The sequence below is a fragment of the Bidens hawaiensis genome, unplaced genomic scaffold (genome assembly GCF_021521415.1).
Source record: "Bidens hawaiensis isolate Kalapana, Puna unplaced genomic scaffold, B.hawaiensis_p1.1 tig00006907_1, whole genome shotgun sequence".
Lineage (NCBI taxonomy): Eukaryota > Viridiplantae > Streptophyta > Magnoliopsida > Asterales > Asteraceae > Bidens > Bidens hawaiensis.
The window spans coordinates 674,461-696,372 of NW_027491473.1; the positions used below are offsets into that span (position 1 = coordinate 674,461).

At 41.8% G+C, this 21,912-nt stretch overlaps 1 long non-coding RNA gene across 3 annotated transcripts; it reads right to left on the minus strand.

Moving 5' to 3' along the window:
* Window positions 1-1,443: 1,443 nt before the first annotated feature.
* On the minus strand, window positions 1,444-20,354 carry LOC143633811 (uncharacterized). Of its 3 annotated transcripts, none has more exons than XR_013153734.1 (2): window positions 20,098-20,354; window positions 1,444-1,881 (listed from the first exon to the last, which is right to left on the minus strand). It is a non-coding gene; the product is annotated as an uncharacterized LOC143633811 (long non-coding RNA). The 3 variants fall into 3 exon arrangements; XR_013153735.1 differs by having other exon boundaries at window positions 20,084-20,354; XR_013153736.1 differs by having other exon boundaries at window positions 20,021-20,354.
* Window positions 20,355-21,912: the final 1,558 nt, after the last annotated feature.

Here is a 21,912-nt window from a genome sequence, read left to right on the forward strand (position 1 = left end):
TTCTTATACGATCTCTTTTATTGTATTGTGTAACAATTGGATTTAATGATAAGATACTTTTACTTATGAGTGCTATAAAGGGGTGTTAACTAAGAAGTTTTTGTATATCATAAAGAGGAAATAAAACGTTCGTTATCAACTATTTTATTGTAACCGGTTTTACAGAATGAGAAAAACATGATTCTATAAAGTTACAACACAATTTATGTTAAATGATTTTTGAATCATCAAACTATTTTGAATAATCATGACTTAGTTACTTGTAGATCAAATGAGTAATCGAATGAACAGTAATGAGGTCTGAATATCTGGCTAACCAGCTTTGGCATCTTATGCTATGTAAGATTTTACATTTGATCAACAAAAAACGGTATACGGTATACGCTGACAGATGGTGTCAATTAGGGGTGTAAATGAGCCAAAAAGCTCGAAAATTACTCGAGGTCGGCTCACTAAGAGCTTATATTTAGCCGCGAATAAACGAGCTCGAGCCAGAGCTTCACTTATCAAGCTTAAGCTAGTTTGCAATTGGAAACATGTGGGGCTAATAGGGGCTAGCCCACTTGATTGAGGCATAAGCTTCTTAGAGGTGTAAAGTACACTTAACTGTAACATTATCCATTCATCAAAAAAAAAAGTTTGAAAACCTGGTTTAAGCAACTTACCCAATGTCAAGACTTGAAAACCTGGTTTGAAAACCTGATTGGATTGAACATGTGGGAGGATCCGAACGAATTCTGCTTTCATTTCCCACGTATGGAGCACTGAGTTACTTACGTTACGGTCTGAAGAAGGTAGGCTTGCACGCGGCTAGGGAGGCATAAGCTTCTTAGAGGTGTAAAGTACACTTAATTGAGCATAGTAAACGATGTTTGTGTCAATTAGGGGTTAAGTGAGCCCAAGCCCAAGCCCGAACTTCATTTATCAAACTTAAGTTGGTTCACGAGCCTAAGCGAGTCTATTTTCTATGTAATTTTCATTCAACATATTAAAAATGTATTTACAAATGATATGATAAAACTAACTAAATAGCACTATGCTATATACAAAAAATATAACTGAAACATATGTAAAAAACAATAATATATATATAAATTAATTAATAAATAAATAATAAACAAGCGAGCCCGGGTCAAGCTCGAGCAACGGTCAAACTTGAAACGCCACTCATGAGTCGAGCTCTTGCAAGTAAAACGAGCCGAGCACGAGCCTAGTCAAGCCCGGGCTCGGCACAATTCGTTTAATAGAAGATCAGAGCATCAAATGCATTTTAAATAGTAACTCTAAAGAAACACAGCATCAGCACCGCGTCACATCATTAGTTTATTGTCACCGCAGGTTAAACATACTAAAAAAGCACATATCATGGATGATAGACCAACAATCATTATGTTGGATGGTGCAGAACTAAACCAACACTTTCCAAGATAAACATGCAACAGAAGATGAAATGTTTGATAAAAACAAGAGTAAAATAACAAACCAGCACCATAAGCTCGAGTCTACAAAACAGTCATCCATGAAAGTCATGAAAACATAAACAAAAGCACAGGGCTCACCTTAGGCTTAAAGTTCAATTATTAAGAAAGCGATTGCAGACCTTTAGGGTCTAGGATTCAGCTTGGGACTTGACGATGAAATTCTGGCGACTGATGGGGTTCATGACAACCGGAGGACCCGCGGTGCGAGGCCATGCCTGAAACTTCTTGTCAGTCTCTTCCCACCATTCCTTGTTTGAAATTGTTGACGGGGTGGTGCCTCCAAATATCTTCTTGTCTGCAATAACATAGTCACAGCGAATGCTAGTGCAAATGATCCAGCGAGAGCACCAATGATCTTGGCTCCTGTCATTTCTTCAAACTGATCTGCAACAAAAAACAGCTGCTGTCAGTGGTAAGTTTGACAGGAAATTTTGTTGTATGAATGCACATGTAATCACATACAATTATGTTTTACTATAATATTTAAGCACGTATGGGGTTTACTGATCAAACTGCAATTATATAAAGCAAAACGGAGACTGATCTTCAATCTCATTATGCGGCTTCAACCTTGACGGTCAGATTGATATACAATTATGCATTCACCCTACACTCAACGTTATAGAAGTGGATCCAAATAGCAACTCTATGTAACTATCGTAATCAACGTCAATAACAATCACCAATCCATCTCAGATATATGCATCACATAATTACCAGAGGACATAACATGCAGTTTCTTGTGTGTGTGTGAAGAAACACGGATCCACTCCCCGAGTATGGGTCGAGTATGGGTCCTGGATCCAATGAGTCCACAGGGTCATCATCATCATCATCATCGTACTCAGTATATCCCACCAATAGCAATGCTATGGTAGGGTCTGAACAGGGTAAGATGTAGACAGCCTTACCTCTATCCCATAGGGATATAGAGACTGCTTCCGGTGAGACCCCCGGCTCGATAGTAGTTTTGCATCAAGCCTTGGACATAAGGCACATAACACTCAATCATCGGGACACCGGCTGATTGGTGCACGTGCCCTTGTCTTTCGGCTATCAACGCCACCACATGATGCCTGATTAACCTTCCGCCACTTTTAACGTTATTTTCATGAGATTAGTAAAATAATGTCAAAATTAGTGCAATTTTACTTTTGCCCACCTGAGGGTTCACGCATATATACATTATATGCGGGCACCGCAAGCAGGGCGTAAATGAGTCCACAGGGTACAATACGATAATTACTACACGGTATGAGTACAACTTCCCAAAGTCCAATGACGAAAACCTGCAAAACAGACACCGTGAGTCTCGTTACAGGAAGGACAAGAGGGGGGGGTCTTCCTATAACCACCCTCCAGCGTGAGAATCAGTAACGTTCGTAGTGAAAAAAGTACTAAAGTACAAAGACTAAGTGTAGTCCGAATATAGGTGAGTGAATGAATACCTCATACCATTTGACAAGGTATTTATAGCCGAAGGATGAAGGAAGATGATTGGGGCAGCTGTCCTCTTCTAGAAGATCTTTGCTAACCGCCTGGACACGTGTCCTCTTGTGATAGGTCGAGCTATACGTTCCATGTGCATGGCATAACAACCTGGACACGTGTCTCTTAATGATAGGACGAATCATACCCTGTCCCTGTCCATGTGCACGGTTATAACAACCTGGCCAGGTGTCCTTTGTTCATTGGTTAATATGTCACGTATTCCCCAAGTAAGGGTCATGAACCTTCCTTTATATAATACTTGAGTGGTGACAGCTGTTCCGCTGGCATTGTCCTCCAATTGTTCAAGCGGAAAAATGTCTTGCCTTGTGAACGACTTTTGAGGATGCCAGGATGCTTCCGCGTGTATTATGAGGACGTTCTTCCTCACTCGTGACATGCGGGTGACCCAAGTGTTCCGCGGGTGGTTTACAAGAGGACTCTCTATGACCCGAGGGTGGTACTTAAGGGTATTTGGGTCTTTTTGGTACCCTACCTCTACAAGTCCCCCCAGTCCAGTGTTTCTTCCGTGTGACGTTTTTTGTGCGGGTGAAATTTCTGGACTTAATGTATGTTGGGGATTTTCGTTACTCAGAGGTTAGGTAAAAAATATCTTCTATTGTATGGATAATCATGAAAAAAGGACAAGTTGACCACTCGCAGGCGCGTGAGCAGATGATGGAACATTTTTGACGGCTGTCACTGTACCCGACTGTGCAACTTTTCTCTTTTTCGAATTTCCCGCGTGATGTGGCAGTCGCTGGTTGGGTGATAAATTTCTCTCTCTACTGTTTATATCTCATCGCATTAATTGCGATGAGTATAAATAGGGGGAAGCTTCATCTTTTTAAAGTTTTATCACCTTTTTCATCTGATAATCCTCTTGATTCCTTCTTATAAAGTATCGAATCTTTCTTGTATGTCTTCATTAAATCTTCCCAAGATGTCGAATGTTCAGACTGAAGTTGATGAGATAGAAATCGCATGGGACTACTCAGAATATGAGAAGTTATTGGAAACGTATGGTATTCCACCCGAGTGGGAACCGGAGTTTCCCTCTATCGGTTCAATAGCCAGTTTTCCACCGCCTGGGAAAATGGCTTTGTATGCCGATTATTTTATTCGTTGAAACTTTCGACTGCCCATAACGAGATTCCTTCAAAAGGTGTTAACCGCCTATGGAATTCATTTATCTCAATTGCATCCTCATACTATGATGCGAATTCGCCATTGTGAATTCATATGCATAGCGCATGACATGGTGCCACATATTGACCGATTTCCAGTGTTTTACCGTCTTACCATGCGAAATGGCTGGTATACATGTCAGGGTTTTTCTGACCGAAGCATCGGATATGAAGTTGAAAAAGTATCTAAAGATTGGCGGAATAAGTTCTTTTGGATTTCTGAAGACGTGGTGCCATTAAACATGGTTCGCCGTCCGGTGAATTCCGCTCTTCCTGACATTGTTACCGCTAATCATGATGGTCAAGAATGGTATCGTGTACTCACGATGGAACCAACACCCATGCGGGCTTTGCCGGAGGAAGCTTTAGTGTGGGCAGGCATGAGCCGTTTGTGGCCAACAGAATACATGGAACCTATCTTTGTAGATTTAAATGAACGTAAGTTACCTTTCTGTTGTCGCTTTGCTTTTTGTGAGTGTTTTCCTGATTAAGTTCCTATCCTTTTTCAGGTCGGAGTTCTATGATTAATGCTCTTTTCGAGGACAGAGGGTGTGTCCGGAAAAGTATCCGCGTGGCGGGGGATCAGCCTATTCTTGAGAAAACCAAAACTCAATTTCTTTTTCCCAAAAAAGTTAGAGCTGACCCCATCACCTCTGACGCCACCTTTGAAACAGGTGCGTATGTTCTGAACCCTCCCCCTCTTATTGCCGTTACTCCCGACGGGATGATTGCCATTATATCATCAGATGATGATGATGGTGATTCTTCTGATTTTTCTGCTTCCGAGGAGGAGGAAGATGTGCCTGAATTTTCTTCTGTCTCATCTTTATTAACAGAGTTGGAGAAAAAGAGATCACTCTTTGTTTCTCAGGCGAGTTCTGTGAGCGGGAGGATTGCGGATACTGAGGCAGGACCGTCAAAGAAAAAACAAAGAGTCCACCGTCCTAAGAAGCCACAGTATAGTCTTGCCGATCGTTTGGATATTGTTGAAGGTATGTGCCCATCTTTAAACGTTGCATCTTTCATAAGTGTTTGACTAAGTATGACTTTGTTATGTAGATCCGTCGATCTTCAGTGAAGATATATCGGAAAAGTTATCCACACCAACCCCTCATCCTGAGAAGCCGTTATCTCCTCCGAGGGAAAATATTGAAATTGAACGGGCTATTCCGCCGAGTAATCTTAACGCGGAAGGTCAATCAACCCTTCCTCAAGCTGAGACTCTTGGGGAAGATAGGGTGTTGACTCCGCCAACTGATACTGCGATGAGGGAGACCAATACCCAGTCTGGGACTGATACTCGCTTTGATTATCTTTTTCAGGCTGGGGGTGGTACTGGTGTCAGCAGGACAATCCTGTTGTGGATGAAGAAAATGTGAGGAACATGGAGTTTCCTCCTCCACAACAACCTTTTTCTACCCCTGCTCGCCTTAAACCTTCAAGCTCTCGTTACTATGGAGATACGGGCCTAGGTGACAATCATGAACTGTTTGTTCCTCCTTGGAATATTACCAACGGGTCCCGATTTTCTCAAGCTAGGACTTGTATGGATTTCATTGAGAATTGTACACCACCCGCCGAGATGACATATCAACGTGACCTTTCCTGTCATGACCTTCATACCAATGTTGCTTATCATCTGGCAAATGCCTTGGCCGGTAGCCAGGAGATCTTAAGTGAATGGCGTACCTTAGGTGGGAAGGTAGGGGAAGCTCGTCGGGCAGCCGAGGTTGCCCAGAGATAGGCAGAAGAGCACCGTCTTGCTGCTCAAACTGCCAAATGGAGGCAGTCTGACGCGGAAATTGCTCTAAAGGGTGAGCAAGATCGCAATGCTGAGGCTGCTCGCCGATGGAAGGAAGATTGTGAAAAACAAAATTCCCTTCTTGAGGTCGCTCGGACAAAAGCTTAAAAGGAAAAAGATAACTTGGTCCGGGCCCAAGAAACAAACTCAGCTCTGGAAAATCAAGTGGCCCTTCAAGGGGCACGAATTCATGACCTTGAGGCGGAACTACAACTGCAGAAGGAGCGAGTCGAACTTAAAGACAAAAGTGTTGCTGAAATTCAGACTGCCTATGACTCTCTCCTTCAAGCCCATGAGGAAGCTATTGCGGAATCAAAAGAATTCCGAGCGCGGACGGAACGTTTGGAACAAGATCGCCAATGGTTCCTTACTCGGGGAATTGATGTTGTAAGTTATTCTTACCCACTAATTGTTTTTCTTTCAATATTTGATATTGGGAACTCACGTTTTCGTCTCAACAGGTTGTCCGCCATATCAATGTAAAGAGCTGACTGACAGTTTCGCCAATGTAATGGTTGCTTCCTCCTCGCTTGGGCGTGTTACTGGTTTTCATGAGGGATGTTACAAGTCTTCCCTCCTTAAAGAGGTTTCGTCCCCGAAACCTAGCTTATTTCTTTAAAAGGAATACCTTTGTAAAAGGAATACCTTTTTCTTTATAATCGCACACTTTATTGAATCACCTTTGCTTTCTGAGTTATCCTTCTTACTCCTGACTTGTAGTCATCGAGCGGTGATCATGTGTTTTAGCTATTAAGGTAGCTTGTCCATGAGGCCCTCAATGTGCCAAGTCTCATCTCACCTTCCCGAGGAACCTTGTTTTATATAATAACGCTAACTCCTAAGGCGACGCTTTACCCTCACACAACTATTTATCATAACCAACACGCATTCAAGATAAATTCATAGGTCGTTCATACAAAATCACAAGAAATCACAAGTACTTCATAACATAAAAGGAAATCATTCAAGCTTGCTAAACAAACATAGGTTCAACTGTAACATAAAACACTCTTTAACTACTAAACATAAAACAACTGTGACATGCCACTTATTCTCCTGCAACCTCCTCAGCAGCTAATAGACCATCCTTTCACGCGTCTCCTCTTCCTTCCCCCACTGCCACGGCTTCTCCACACTCCCTAGCAATGTGACCTGACTTACCACACTTGTAACACTTCTGGTCCTCGGTGCATTCACGGGAGATGTGCCCCTTCCTCCCACATCGGTAGCACTGATTTGGACCAGCCTTGCATTCCCCCAAGTGCATCTTCCCGCACACCTTACATGCTTCCTTTCCTGCCATCTTCTGTGTCTTTCTCCCTGCACGCTCCACGGCATCCCTAGCTCTTTTAGTTCCTTTCCCTTCTTCCTCATCTTCCACTTCCACATCATCCGCCGCCAGATCAACATAGACCATCTCCGCCAACTCGACCGCAGACTCAAAGGTAACAGGTTTGTTGGCCCTGACTAACATGCGGACCTTCTGGGGAAGTCCTCTAACGTAGCACTTGATCCGTTTCGCCTCGGTGTTCACCATGTCAGGAACCAGCCTAGACATGCGGTTGAATTCAGTGGTGTACTCACGATGTGTCATCATACCGGCCTTTAAATTTAGGAACTTCATCTCCGTCCTTTCAACCTCGGCATCTGCACACAACTTCTTCATCACCAACTCTTTCAGATCGTCCCATCTCAACGCCTTGATCTCATCCCTAGTCTTTCTCTGCTCCACACTTTCCCACCAATACATAGCTTCTTCCTCAAATGACTGAGTAACATAACCCACAGCTTGGTCGGGACGGCATTCGCTAATGCGGATAATCTTGTCCATAGTGGTTATCCATTGGAGAGTAGCGATTGCGTCTCCCAAACCAGTCAGCTTTGGCGGGTCGCATCCTTTGAAGGACTTATAGTTGCACCCATCTTGGCCTCTTTTCCTGTCATCGACCTTCACAGACTTATCCTCACTCGTGTAAGGCCCCGTTACCGGTAGCCCTACTTTCGTGTTGGATTTACTCATAAACGCAGTTCTAAATATCAGAGTTAATTAAATCATTTACGCGGAATATAAAACTTTCATAAAACATTACATAATTCATAACTTGTCTCAAAACATCCTTTGTCTTTCCACATTAAAGCATTAAAATTAAAACATCATAAGTCTTCAGATGCCAGACTCTTGTTCAGTGCCACGTGTCTCCTCAAGCGAGCTGCCTCATCCTACTCACCTGCGTGCATACTAAAAGTCAGCTACGCTGAGTGAGTTCTAGATAATCACATAATCATACCATTCACATAACATTATATTCTTTCATTCATACTTTCATACTTTCATACTTCCTTACTTTCTTACTTTCATACTTTCTTACTTTCTTACTTTCTTACTTTCTTTTGTATTAACTTACTTTCATATCTTACGTTATAAAGAGCATTACGCCCTACATTCCTCGAGTATTATTAGGGCTCGGTACCCTCCTTCCTCGAGTATTATTAGGGCTCGGTACCCTCATTCCTCGAGTATTATTAGGGCTCGGTACCCTCTTTCCACGAGTATTATTAGGGATCGGTTTCCCTCTTTCCACGAGTATTATTAGGGCTCGGTTTCCCTCTTTCCTCGAATATTAGTAGGGTTCGGTTCCCTAGTTCTCGAATATTAGTAGGGTTCGATTCCCTCTTCGTTACCATACAACCATACATCATACCTCGAGTATTATTAGGGCTCGGTACCCTTTTCGTAACCATACAACCATCCTTTCCTTCTTTTATTAACTTTATCACATTCATACACATAAGCATACATATCATACTTACCTTAACTTAGCATTACAACCTGACAGTACGTGCAATATCCGAAGATCGTTCACGTACCGTCAAGCCATCATTCATACATTTCACATTATTCACATAAGGCATACACTTATCTCTTAGGATAAGCGTATTAACAAACATATTGAGTATGCACACAGCCCCGAAAACATAACACATAAATGGGGCTAGAAACTCACCTGAACACGGTTACGTTCACCGTTAATCGTAATCCCTTTCTTCAGTTGTGCACGGCTGACTGTATAACAAGTATACGTATCAATTAACTATCACTTCTCATAATGTTTTTCTATCTTTATATGACCCACAACGAACGGGGGTCCGGGGGCAGCGCCCCTGGCAGCGGGGTCTAGGGGCGGCAGCCCCTAGCAGGGTCCAAGGGGCAGAGCCCCTGGCTGGGGTCGAGCTGCCCCCGGACTTGGCTTTAGGCGAAGTTAAACCTCAGGCGAACTTAGCTTTAGGCGAAGTTAAACCTCAGGCGAACTTAGCTTTAGGCGAAGTTAAACCTCAGGCGAACTTGGCTTTAGGCGAAGTTAAACCTCAAGCGAACTTAGCTTTAGGCGAAGTTAAACCTCAGGCGAACTTGGCTTTAGGCGAAGTTAAACCTCAGGCGAACTTATCATCAGGCGAACTTAGCTTGCAGGCGAAGTTCATCAGGCGAACTTAGCTTGCAGGCGAAGTTCATCGCTTGAAGGCGAAGTTGCCCAGATGAAGGCGAAGTTGCCCAGATGTCCGCTGTTTCGGTTTCTGATCAACATTTCGGGCGATTTTAACACCCTTGTTAAGGTTCAATACCACCCACTATACTTCCCGACCATTTTCGGTCGTTTATACACTAAAAGCTCGGATCTTTAAACTTCCAAGATCAAGAATCATACCTTTTGAGCTTGTTTGGATCTCGTTTATCTTGGTATCACCACTAATCTTTCTCTCTTACCCGGACCTCGCTCGATCCTTCCTTCTTTCTCGGCCCGGCCGGCGGCGGTTTTGGGTGTGCTTGGTGTGTGTGTATGTGTGTGTTTAGGAGGGTGGGGGAAAATGAAGATATTTTGGGATTTTGGGGGTATTTATATCCCTGAAATCTCATTCTCATTTAACCCATCTCAATTAATCCAAGTCCAAGACCCGCTCCTTCCCCGACATTAATCAATTACGCGAAATCACTAAACATAACTTCCTTTATTCATCATTAAAATTTTAGGATGTTACAACTCGAGGCCTCTCTTTCTCCTTCCCCATCCTTCCTACCATCACCACCCGCCCCTTCAGCAGTTCGATCACGGCTTCCAGCAGATCTTTCGGGATTCAGGTTCTTCACAGCAACAACTACAGCTTGAACAATGGCTGCTTGAACTGCAGGGCTAAGTTGAACCTCTTTGTTGTTGTTCTGGTCTCCTCCAGCTGCGCTTCCTTCATCTTCGGTGTTAGAAGCTGTCTCAACCGAAAGTTGCTGGACACGACAAGGCCTGCCGCGTCGTCCTGTGCGACCTCCAGCTCCAGCAATGTCTCCAGCTCCAGCCATCGTATTCTAAAAGGGAAAACACAAACATCATCACTCAAGGAACTATTTAGTACAAGGATAGCAAGGCTAACAGGTAATAACAGTGGCCAGCTGTGACTAGCCGATCACGTTGCTTTCCGTATCCTATACACTTCCCTTTATGAGTCTATTTGTGCTGGTTCTACTTAAGCAGTTAGTCAAATTAAACAATCAATTATCCCTATCCCTATCGTTCACATATCTTTTCTTTCTCATTAACATATATCATTTAATCATACTCTTTACCTTTACTGATCTTGCTTGAGCGACACATGTCATTCTTAAACTGGCATCTTCTTTCCTTTCTAACTTAAATCCCATTCTCTGTTCGAGTCTAAGCATGTAGGATGCTTAAATCTCTCGAACTTTGCTCTGATACCAACTTGTAAGGCCCCGTTACCGGTAGCCCTACTTTCGTGTTGGATTTACTCATAAACGCAGTTCTAAATATCAGAGTTAATTAAAACATTTCATAACAAACACGTCTTGTCTTAAAACATCATTTTGTCTTTCAAAATAAACGAAACATTAAACTTAAACGTCTTGAGTCTTCCGATGCCAGCCTCTTATTGGTGCCACGTGTCTTCTCAAGCGAGCTGCCTCATCCTACTCACCTGCGTGCATAATAAAAGTCAGCTACGCTGAGTGAGTTCTAGTTAATCATACACTATACAATACTCATAAACTTATATTCTTTCATTCATACTTTCATACTTTCTTTACATACATAATCATACGTTTTAAAGAGCCTTTCGCCCTATAACCTCACAGATATTATAAGGGTCTGGTCCCTAACATCACAGATATTATAAGGGTCTGGTCCCTAACATCACAGATATTATAAGGGTCTGGTCCCTCTTTCCTCGAATATTAGTAGGGTTCGGTTCCCTAGTTCTCGAATATTAGTAGGGTTCGATTCCCTCTTCGTTACCATACAACCATACATCATACCTCAAGTATTATTAGGGCTCGGTACCCTCTTTCCTCGAATATTAGTAGGGTTCGGTTCCCTAGTTCTCGAATATTAGTAGGGTTCGATTCCCTCTTCGTTACCATACAACCATACATCATACCTCGAGTATTATTAGGGCCCGGTACCCTCTTCGTAACCATACAACCATCCTTTCATTCTTTTATTAACTTTATCACATTCATACACATAAGCATACATATCATACTTACCTTATACTTAGCGTTACAACCTGACAGTACGTGCAATATCCGAAGATCGTTCACGTACCGTCAAGCCATCATTCATACATATCACATTATTCACATAAGGCATACACTTATCTCTTAGGATAAGCGTATTAACAAACATATCGAGTATGCACACAGCCCCGAAAACATAACACATAAATGGGGCTAGAAACTCACCTGAACACGGTTACGTTCACCGTTAATCGTAATCCTTTTCTTCAGTTGTGCACGGCTGACTGTATAACAAGTATACGTATCAATTAACTATCACTACTCATATCATCTTTCTAGTCTTAACTACTACCCACAACGAACGGGGGTCCGGGGGCAGTCATCAGGCGAACTTAGCTTTAGGCGAAGTTAAACCTTAGGCGAACTTAGCTTTGCAGGCGAAGTTGTCATCAGGCGAACTTAGCTTTAGGCGAAGTTAAACCTTAGGCGAACTTAGCTTTGCAGGCGAAGTTGTCATCAGGCGAACTTAGTTTTAGGCGAAGTTAAACCTTAGGCGAACTTAGCTTTAGGCGAAGTTAAACCTTAGGCGAACTTAGCTTTAGGCGAAGTTGTCATCAGGTGAACTTAGCTTTGCAGGCGAAGTTCATCAGGCGAACTTAGCTTGCAGGCGAAGTTGTCATCAGGCGAACTTAGCTTTGCAGGCGAAGTTCATCAGGCGAACTTAGCTTGCAGGCGAAGTTGTCGGCTGCAGCTACTGTTCGTCCTTAATCATCTTCGTTTCTTAACCAAATAACTCGATTTAGGTATCCACGGAATCGTCTGACCAGCGCCTACAAACCCCAACCATCAAATCGACCTAACATCGATGTTTAAAGGGTGCGATTTAGGCATATAGGTTACGGGTTCTTTTATCAATCGATTAACCCATCAAATCATATCCATTTTCAGTAAGTTTAGCTTTGTTGGATTCGTTTTTACCATACAAACACAGATCTATCATTTCTATACTAATCCAAACCTAAACGAACAAGTTCTCGATATAAACGTACCGTAAATGAGTCGAACTACGAACACGAGCTGGTTTTGTTGCTTTGGTTCGTCACGACGATCTAGCACCAACGAGCTCGGGTCCTCGCCTTTGGATCTTGGTTCGGGTTGCGTGTTTTGGGGTGAGTAGAGATTAGGATGGATAAATGGATGGAATGGAAATGATTGGGGTTTAAGGGGGTATTTATACTCCCTTAAGCTCATGGACCGAAGGCCCATATTTCCTTTTGGTCCATACTAATCCCATCTAATTATCCTACTAAGTCTTCATATTTTGCTATTATTATTATCGTTCCACTAACTCGTTTATTTCACCCGACAAAATAATATATTAAATATTACTTTAGAAATTTCGGGATGTTACATTGATGAGGATGAGGAAGAAGAAGAAAACGCGGGCGGGCACAATGTGGAACATAAAGATGCCGCGCCATAGATTGAATTTTCTTTTTTCTTGTAACTTGATCTTTTGTTGTAACCCCATTTGTGTATATAAAGAAGTTTTGATTTTTCTATCCGTTACACTTTGTTTATCTTGTCATAATATAAGTGTTTTGTAGGATCTTCTTTGTGTGCCAATAAAGGGTTACATATCAATACAAGTCTCAAATGACTGAAATGAAAATTTTCATAACTAAGACATAAGCCAAATTACAAGGAAAGAAATTACAAAAGTTCTTAACATCTAGTTAGACACGCAGGCCAAAAGACGAACCTACTAAATGTAACATTTCCTTAGTTGGACCTCATTCCAAGTCCTATGGACCTCTGTCCTGTCCAACCTTTCGAGTTTATAGGCACCTTTAGATAAAACTTTCTGAATTCTATAAGGTCCTTCCCATATAGGAGCCAACTTGCCCGGAGGCTCTTGCCCTGAGACTTCATTACTGCGGAAGACATAGTCTCCCGCGTCAAATTCACATCGTTGGACCTCCGAGTCATAATACTTTTGTAACTGTCGTTTGTAATTATGCTCGCGGATCGATGCCATTTCCCTCCTTTCCTCGAGGAGGTCAAGGTTCATCCGGAGTTCATGATCATTATCTTCAATCATAAGGACTCTGGCTGATGGGATACCAATCTCGGCGGGAATCATGGCTTCTGTGCCATATGTGAGACTGAAGGGGGTTTCGGAATTACTGGAACTCCTTTGAGTGCGGAAGGCCCATAGTACATGGGGCAACTCATCCACCCACCCTGTTCGTTTCGTCCCCAATCTCATTTTGATTCCCTCTTTGATCGTCCGATTGGTTCTCTCAACTTGACCATTCGCTTGCGGGTGGGCCACAGAGGTGAAGATTTGAGAAATGTGTAGCTCTTTCAGCTAGTCTTGCAACCCACTGTCCGCAAATTGTGTTCCGTTGTCACTAACGAGCTCTAGAGGGAGACCAAAACAGCATATAATAAATTCCCACAAGAATTTTTTAACACTTGCTGCTGTTATAGAAGCAACTGGTTTGGCCTCCACCCATTTTGTAAAGTAATCGATGGCTACTATCAGGAATTTGACACGTCCGGGGGCTTCAGGGAAAGGTCCCATTATATCGACTGCCCATTTCTGGAACGGCCAAGCGGAGGTGACTGGAACTAACTCGTTCTTTGGTCGAAGTGTGTTGGGAGCATGGTGTTGACATGAATCACACTTTCTGATTTCATTCACAGCATCCATATGATTCCCCGGCCAGTAATATCCAGCGTTCATAACCTTTGCTACGACCATCTGCAGACCTGCGTGAAGACCACAAATGCCTTCATGAACTTCTCTAATTAAGTAATTCGCGTCCTCGGCATCTACACATCGGAGTAGTGGGCCGAGGAAGGAACGTCGGTACAAAACTCCATCAAGTATCTGGTAGTTCAAGGCCTTGTGTTTTATCTTCCGGGCTACTGTTTTTCCTTCCGGAAGTGCTCCGGATGACAAGTATGTGATGATGAGTGTCATCCAGGATTCTACTCCCGTTTGGATCACTAAAACTTGACGTTGCGGAACAGACGGGCGATCTAATACCTCGATGCGGATGTCTTTGGCGAAATGTTCAAAGTTTGTTGAAGCCAATTTACTGAGAGCGTCCGCTAATCTGTTCTCACTTCTTTTTATATGAATGATTTTACAAGAAGAGAACTGGAGCATCAAATCCTTTGCCTGTGACACATATGAAGCCATGATATCATTTTTTGCTTCGTATGTGCCGTTGATCTGTCCCGCAATCAACATGGAATCCACTCGGGCTTCCAAATGCTTAACTCCAAGCTTTCTGGCTATCCGCAAGTCTGCCAAAGAAAGCTTCATATTCTACCTCGTTATTGGTACTTTTGAAGTCCAACTTTATGGCATATGTAAACTCATGGCCTTCGGGGTTGACTAGCCTGAGGCCTGCGCCACACCCCTCACTGCTTGAAGCTCCATCTGTGAATAAGGACCAAGTTTGTCATAATTCTAGAGGTACTTGGGGTTGTTGCTCAATTAAACATTCCTTTTCTTTGTGATGCGGCTTCTGTCACGAAGTCCGCCAACACCTGCCCTTTGATTGCTGGCCTGGGTTTGTATTCTATTGCATGTTCGCCCAGCTCGATGGCCCATTTTGCCAGTCGGCCGGATAATTCAGGCTTACTGAGAACATTCTTGAGCTTGTACCCGGTTAAAACATTGATGGGGTGCCCCTGAAAATACCTGCGGAGGCGTCGGGCAGCATAGACCAATGCCAAAACAAGTTTGCCAGAAATGGATGAGATTTGGCTGCATGATTTGCCAGAAAACGATTTAGAGCCACCAGTCGGCCGTTGAGCGTCTGGACTTCTTTGAGTGAAGATGGGGAAGGCATGCGGGCTATAGCTTGAACTTTGTCAGGATTAGCTTTGAAGCCCGCATCCGTAACGATTACTCCCAGAAACTTTCCCTCTTCCATTCCAAACGAACACTTGGCTGGATTCAACTTCATGTTGATGCTCTTCAAAGTTTCGAAGGTCTCTTCAATATCTCTTAACATCTGATCTTCCTCAACACTTTTGATTACGAGATCATCCATATACACCTCTACTTTTTAAATGTCATGTCCATCAATCGTTGATATGTGGCTCCCGCATTTTTCAGTCTGAAATGCATCATTTTGTAACAAAAGTTGCCTTGATCGGTGCGGAATGTTGTTTTGTCTTCATCACCCGCTGCCATGCGGATCTGATGGTAGCCTTTGTAAGCATACAGGAAGCATTTGAATTTGAATGGTGCCACAGCATCAACTTTGAGGTCAATTTCTGGCAGAGGATAACAATCCTTAGGACATGCTTTATTGAGGTCTTTAATATCAATGCACATCCGCCACGCTCTGGTACTCTTTGGAACAATGACTGGGTTGGCGACCCAAGTTTGGTAACGGATTGGACGGATGATCCCTGCCTGCAAGAGGTCCTGGACTTGTTCATTCATTGCTTTTGTTTGTACCGGACCCATCTTACGTTGTTTCTAAACAATTGGCGTAAACAGTGGGTTTACCCTTAATTTGTGTTTCGCGATGCTCCGCGGAACACCAGTCATGTTCGCGGGTTGCCAAGCGAACACATCGATGTTTTTTGATAATAATCGTTTCAAGAAAACCCTCGCTACTTCTGAGATAGCAGGTCCAATTATCACGGTTTGATCCGGGAAATCTGTATTCAAGACCCATTTTTCTGGCTCGGTTCGCAAAGTTTGTTTTGGAATCTTGCTAGGTTTTGAACTTTCGGCTGCAAAGCAGTGTCTGTTAACATGAATTATTGCGATTCCAGTACAAGTTGGGACTCCTACTGCACCGTGTGCCGTGGACGGATGAGTATTGAAATCACCAATTGCTTCTCGTCCAAGGATAATGTCATGTTTTGATGTTGCTGGTAAGACCAGAAATTCGACTTCCTCGGTTCTTGAGTGAATTCCATCACTTAGGGTGACTGGGAATGAAATTACACCTCGCGGGTGCATTATTTCTCCTCCGAATCCCGATACTAGAGCATAGATAGGTTTCAATCTTTCTTTGTCTTCTTCGTCAAGCTGATCAAAGCATTGCTCATACATAATGTTCGACGTGCTGCCAGTGTCGAAGAAGACGTAATGAGAACGATAATGCCCGAAGAGAGCAGTGATGATCAAAGGATTCTTATTATTCGGGCCTCCTTTGATTCGCGGGAAGATTACTGGTTCATTCTTCCATTCTTCATCATCGGACTCTTTCCTCTTTTTCTCCGTGTGGTACCCGCCTTGTATCATATGGACATTTAAATCTTTGATTTGTTTCTTATTTGGACCTTGGATGTCCCGAATAGGTGCTTTTTCATTGTCTGGTTTTCCAATTTTTACCAAATGTTTGAGCTTTCCAGATTTCACAGCCGTCTCAATTTCGTTCTTCAATATTCTACACTCATTCGTATTGTGACCAATGTCGTCATGATACGAACAGTGTTTGGTCGCGTCTAAGAATGATCTTCTTGTTAGCGGCTGTGGTTTTCTAAACTTTATATTCTCTGTAGTGAGAATTTCAGCGGGAGTCTTTGAAAGATGGGTCCAATTGTTGGGGCCTCGGTTTGCGGGTCCTGCTTGTTCTTGTTGCCTATAAGGGATCTTGCATCAAATGGTTTTGATGCTTCCACACTTGGCTGAAGCCTTGACCATATAGGGCCTTTCGCCTGTCTATTAGGTCTCGGGTTCTGAAATTCAACTTTAAATTTTTGCTTCGGGTTACCATTCCTCAATGTTTTCTCAGTACTGGCATACACCTTTGCCACAGTCATAAGGTCGTCTCACTCTTTTGGCATTTCATCTCTGCCAGTAAGTGTGCGGACTAAATCATCACATATAACGTTTTTGCGGAAGGCACCGCGGAGCATATCCTTACTTATCCCACCAATGTTCAGACTTTCATCGTTGAACCTGGTGATGAAATCTTCTATGGATTCATTGTCGCGGCGGACAACGTCCAAAATTTCTGATTGATCTCGAGTATGTTTCTTCTGTTGACTGAAGTGTTTGGGAAAATTTTTCACCAAATCGTCCCAACTAGAAACTTCTCCATCAGGTAATTTTTCAAACCATTCCCTCGCTGCCCCTGTTAGTGTCAACTCGAACATGTGACACCAATAAGGTAGCGTCCAACCACTAACACCGCCTACCCCAATAAAGTTTTGGAGATGATCACATGGATCAGTCATACCATTATACTTACCCACCGATGTAGGTATCTTAGCATTAACGGGAAAAGGTGTTGTGGCAGTACTTGCTATGAACTTTGATTTTTCAGCAAAGGCCGCGGGCCGATATGGTTTGGTGAAGTCTCGTTCCGCATTACTATGGTATTCAGTATGGCGGACCGTATCATGCGGACGGCTGCTTTTCGCCTGGGAACTCATCCTACTGTCACCCGTATACATACTGTAATCTCCCGGGTGGTAGGATGAATCATAATCATCAAACTCGTCTAAGTAAGATGGTATCCGCATATTTATGCGAGGACTAGGACGCAACCTCGGAAGTTCGCCAAACTCCGGTTCCGTTTGTTGACTGTAACGAGTTTGACTTCCGCGCACTGTTGGTGGAGGATAAGGAGATCCTCTTGGGGATTCCTCATAATCCAAAGTACGAGCATGAAATCGTTCGTTACGTTTTCTGCGCCCATATTCGACCGCCAAACTCTGTTGTTGTGCGTGGAGACACTCTTCCGGAGTTAACGTTCCTCTAGCTCTAGAGTTACGTTGTTGAGATCTCGCCCCGCCAGAATCGCCCGAATCATTTTCCAGATCGAATATCGATCGTTTTCGGTGAGTCTCTTCCGTAATTCGCCTGAGGTTACCCAAATTAGAACCTTCCGGTGCCAAGGCCCGTCCCATATCTGGGGGGTGGTACCGGTTGGTGCTATGACGTTCTCTAGGGTAAAACATCCAGGTGTTACGTCAATGTTTCGCGACCCTGGAGCTGTGACTCACTCAAGAGTACGGCCACTTGGGGTCGTGATGCGTGCAAAAACACTAAGACCTGGAGGTACTTCTGTGTTAGTTACACGTGATTCAGTTGCAAAGGTTCCCGTCGGCCCTTCAGGAAGTTTACTCATATCAAACGAACTAAAAAAACCAACGAAAACTATTGCTGTCCTAACACAAACACGGATGGCGCCAATGAAGAAATACGGATCCACTCCCCGAGTATGGGTCCTGAATCCAATGAGTCCACAGGGTACAATACGATAATTACTACACAGTATGAGTACAACTTCCCAAAGTCCAATGACGAAAACCTGCAAAACAGACACCGTGAGTCTCGTTACGGAAGGACAAGAGGGGGGGTCTTCCTATAACCACCCTCCGGCGTGAGAATCAGTAACGTTCGTAGTGAAGAAAGTACTAAAGTACAAAGACTAAGTGTAGTCCGAATATAGGTGAGTGAATGAATACCTCATACCATTTGACAAGGTATTTATAGCCGAAGGATGAAGGAAGATGATTGGGGCAGCTGTCCTTTTCTAGAAGATCTTTGCTAACCGCCTGGACACGTGTCCTCTTGTGATAGGTCGAGCTATACGTTCCATGTGCATGGGCATAACAACCTGGACACGTGTCTCTTAATAATAGGACGAATCATACCCTGTCCATGTGCACGGTTATAACAACCTGGCCAGGTGTCCTTTGTTCATTGGTTAATATGTCACGTATTCCCAAAGTAAGGGTCATGAACCTTCCTTTATATAATACTTGAGTGGTGACAGCTGTTCCGCTGGCATTGTCCTCCAATTGTTCAAGCAAACAAATGTCCTACCTTGCAAGCGACTTTTGAGGATGTCAGGATGCTTCCACGTGTATTATGAGGACGTTCTTCCTCACTCGTGACATGCGGGTGACCCAAGTATTCCGCGGGTGGTTTACAAGAGGACTCTCTATGACCCGCAGGTGGTACTTAAGGGTATTTGGGTCTTTTTGGTACCCTACCTCTACAGTGTGTGTGTGTGTATGCATGCATAATTTATATGTCTCTGTGTGGGTGCACATAATCACGTTTACTCCAACAATATCTTCATTTACATTTCAAAATCCGTGATACTAAATCTATCCAAATTTAACATAGAGTGCTTGGTACTTTCTAGCTCTTAAATCAGATATGAACTTGAAGCTTCTTTTTTCTTTTTGCGAAAATATTATAAAGGTATCAAACTTATAGCATGTTCTACAAATAGAAATGAAGTTGGCACTTGGCAATGAAATATATACGAATTTACATCAATTTTCCATTCAAATAAAGTAACAAGTTTAGCTTAAATAGTGCAGCCCTAATTTCAATCAGGAGCAGTTGTAAAATGATTCGAATAAACTTCTGGTATAAATACGTAAGTTCTAAATGAATATGTTCATTTAATTAGCAAACAAGCTAAAGCTTCTACAGTGAGGTTTTATTTATCGGACTTTGAATTTGAGCCCTAATTTGATGAAAATAATTGTAAAGAAGAATAAATGAAAAATCGATTGGGAGTTTGTTGGATGAACATACCAAGGAACCGATTTGAAGTGCAGATTTACTGAAATTATTAAGATGAGATAGATTCAAGTTTACCTTGCTACAACAACTGAAAGGGTAACGGGAGGATGAATGAAGACTGATACAAGTTTATGGTTCAAAATAGTGTGGGGGACTATGGATACAAAACACAAAATGTAAAACTAGTACTTTTATAGATTATTATACCAAAAATATTTCAAAAAACAAGTGAGAAAGTTTGGTATCCTATAAATGAAAAGTAGAACATAAATGCGGAATGTTCGTGTTAGTTTGTTTAACTTTATAGAAAACGAGCCGTTTTTTTAGGTAAACGAACACAACAACCGTAAACAAACCTAAACTGTTAAAAGAACATAATTAGAGTTGTAAACGAACCAAACGTACAACGAACGGTTCATGAATCGTTCGGCGAGAAATTCTTTTATGTTCGTTTGTTTAAGAAATTAACGAACATCTTAAACAAACGAACATGAACCAGAAAGTTCATTCAATTAGCTAAACAAACAAACATGAACAAAGCCCCTATTCGAATGTTTGGTAATATGTTCACGAACGTTCATTCATGTTCATTTGTATATGTTGTTTATGAAAGTTTTTTGTATGTATATCATATGTATTTTATATAAACATTTTATATTCTTTAATTTATTACATCTGACATAAAAAAAAGAAATCATATTCTTACATCGTTTTTGCATTGTACGCATTTCCTTTCTCATCATTCACATTATTGAATACATCGATCTCAATCTCTAAGCTCCGCCGATTTTATTTGTATTCATTTGTGTTCATGAACCGTTTAGAACACATTCACTTCCTTAATGAACGAACACGAAAATAAAATCATGTTCGGTAAGCGTTCATAAACCGTTCATGAACACTTTATTTCCTTAACAAACCAACATGAACATGGCCTTGTTCTTGTACGTTCGATTCATTTTCATAATTGAACAAACATAAGTGAAAAACTGAATTAGAATTTGAAGTTAAAAATTTTCATTTAATGTCATGGTCCATGTTTCTTCACGAACACCATATGTGCTAGTAATCAAAAAAAAAACTTAAGAAATGTAGATAAATGAGTTGAACATAAAAGGATGTTCACGGACATAAAAACATTTATTCATGTCCATTCGATTACTAAATGAATTAACATAAAGGGAACTTTTTGTTGAATAGTTCACGAAGAATTAATGAAAATTCAGTTCACTTACAGCTCAAGTTACATCGTTAAATGTTTTGACGAGTGTGTTGAAGAAAACTTAAATACAAATATACATTATTTCAATAAATAAAACCCAAGAAGAACATAATGTGTAAATTTTTATTTCTTTACAATGATATTATGTATATTAAAAGGTAGGGCCGGCTCTTGAGGTGTGCGAGCCACACCCTCGTCCAAGACACGATTTCGGTAGAGGGTACAAAAATTTAAACATACATTAGTAATTTTAAACATTAACAAGTGAAATTGGGCAAATGACTTGTGAAATAATGAGAAAAAGAGAAGGATAAAGCACATAACAAAGAAAAAGAAGCGTTACCAAAAAATTTCCGATTGATTTTGAAGTTGCAGCAAGAATGAGATTGGAGGAGACAAGATGAGCAATAATATTATTTTATTATTACTTTTGTACTCCACATTTTAATATCTTTTTTCAAAATTGATTTTTCCCTCTTTTTTTAGTTTTTCTTTTCTGTTTAAATAATACAAAGTTGAAGTAAATTGTCAATTTTACTTGGGTTAGTGTGTGATTATAGTTCATAATCCATCTTAAAATTATTGGATTTTAATAAATTTAAATTTATTGGCCAATTATATTTTTTTTATTCATACTCCATTCGATAAAGTTTAGGTTATTGGGCACAAACCAAAATCTACT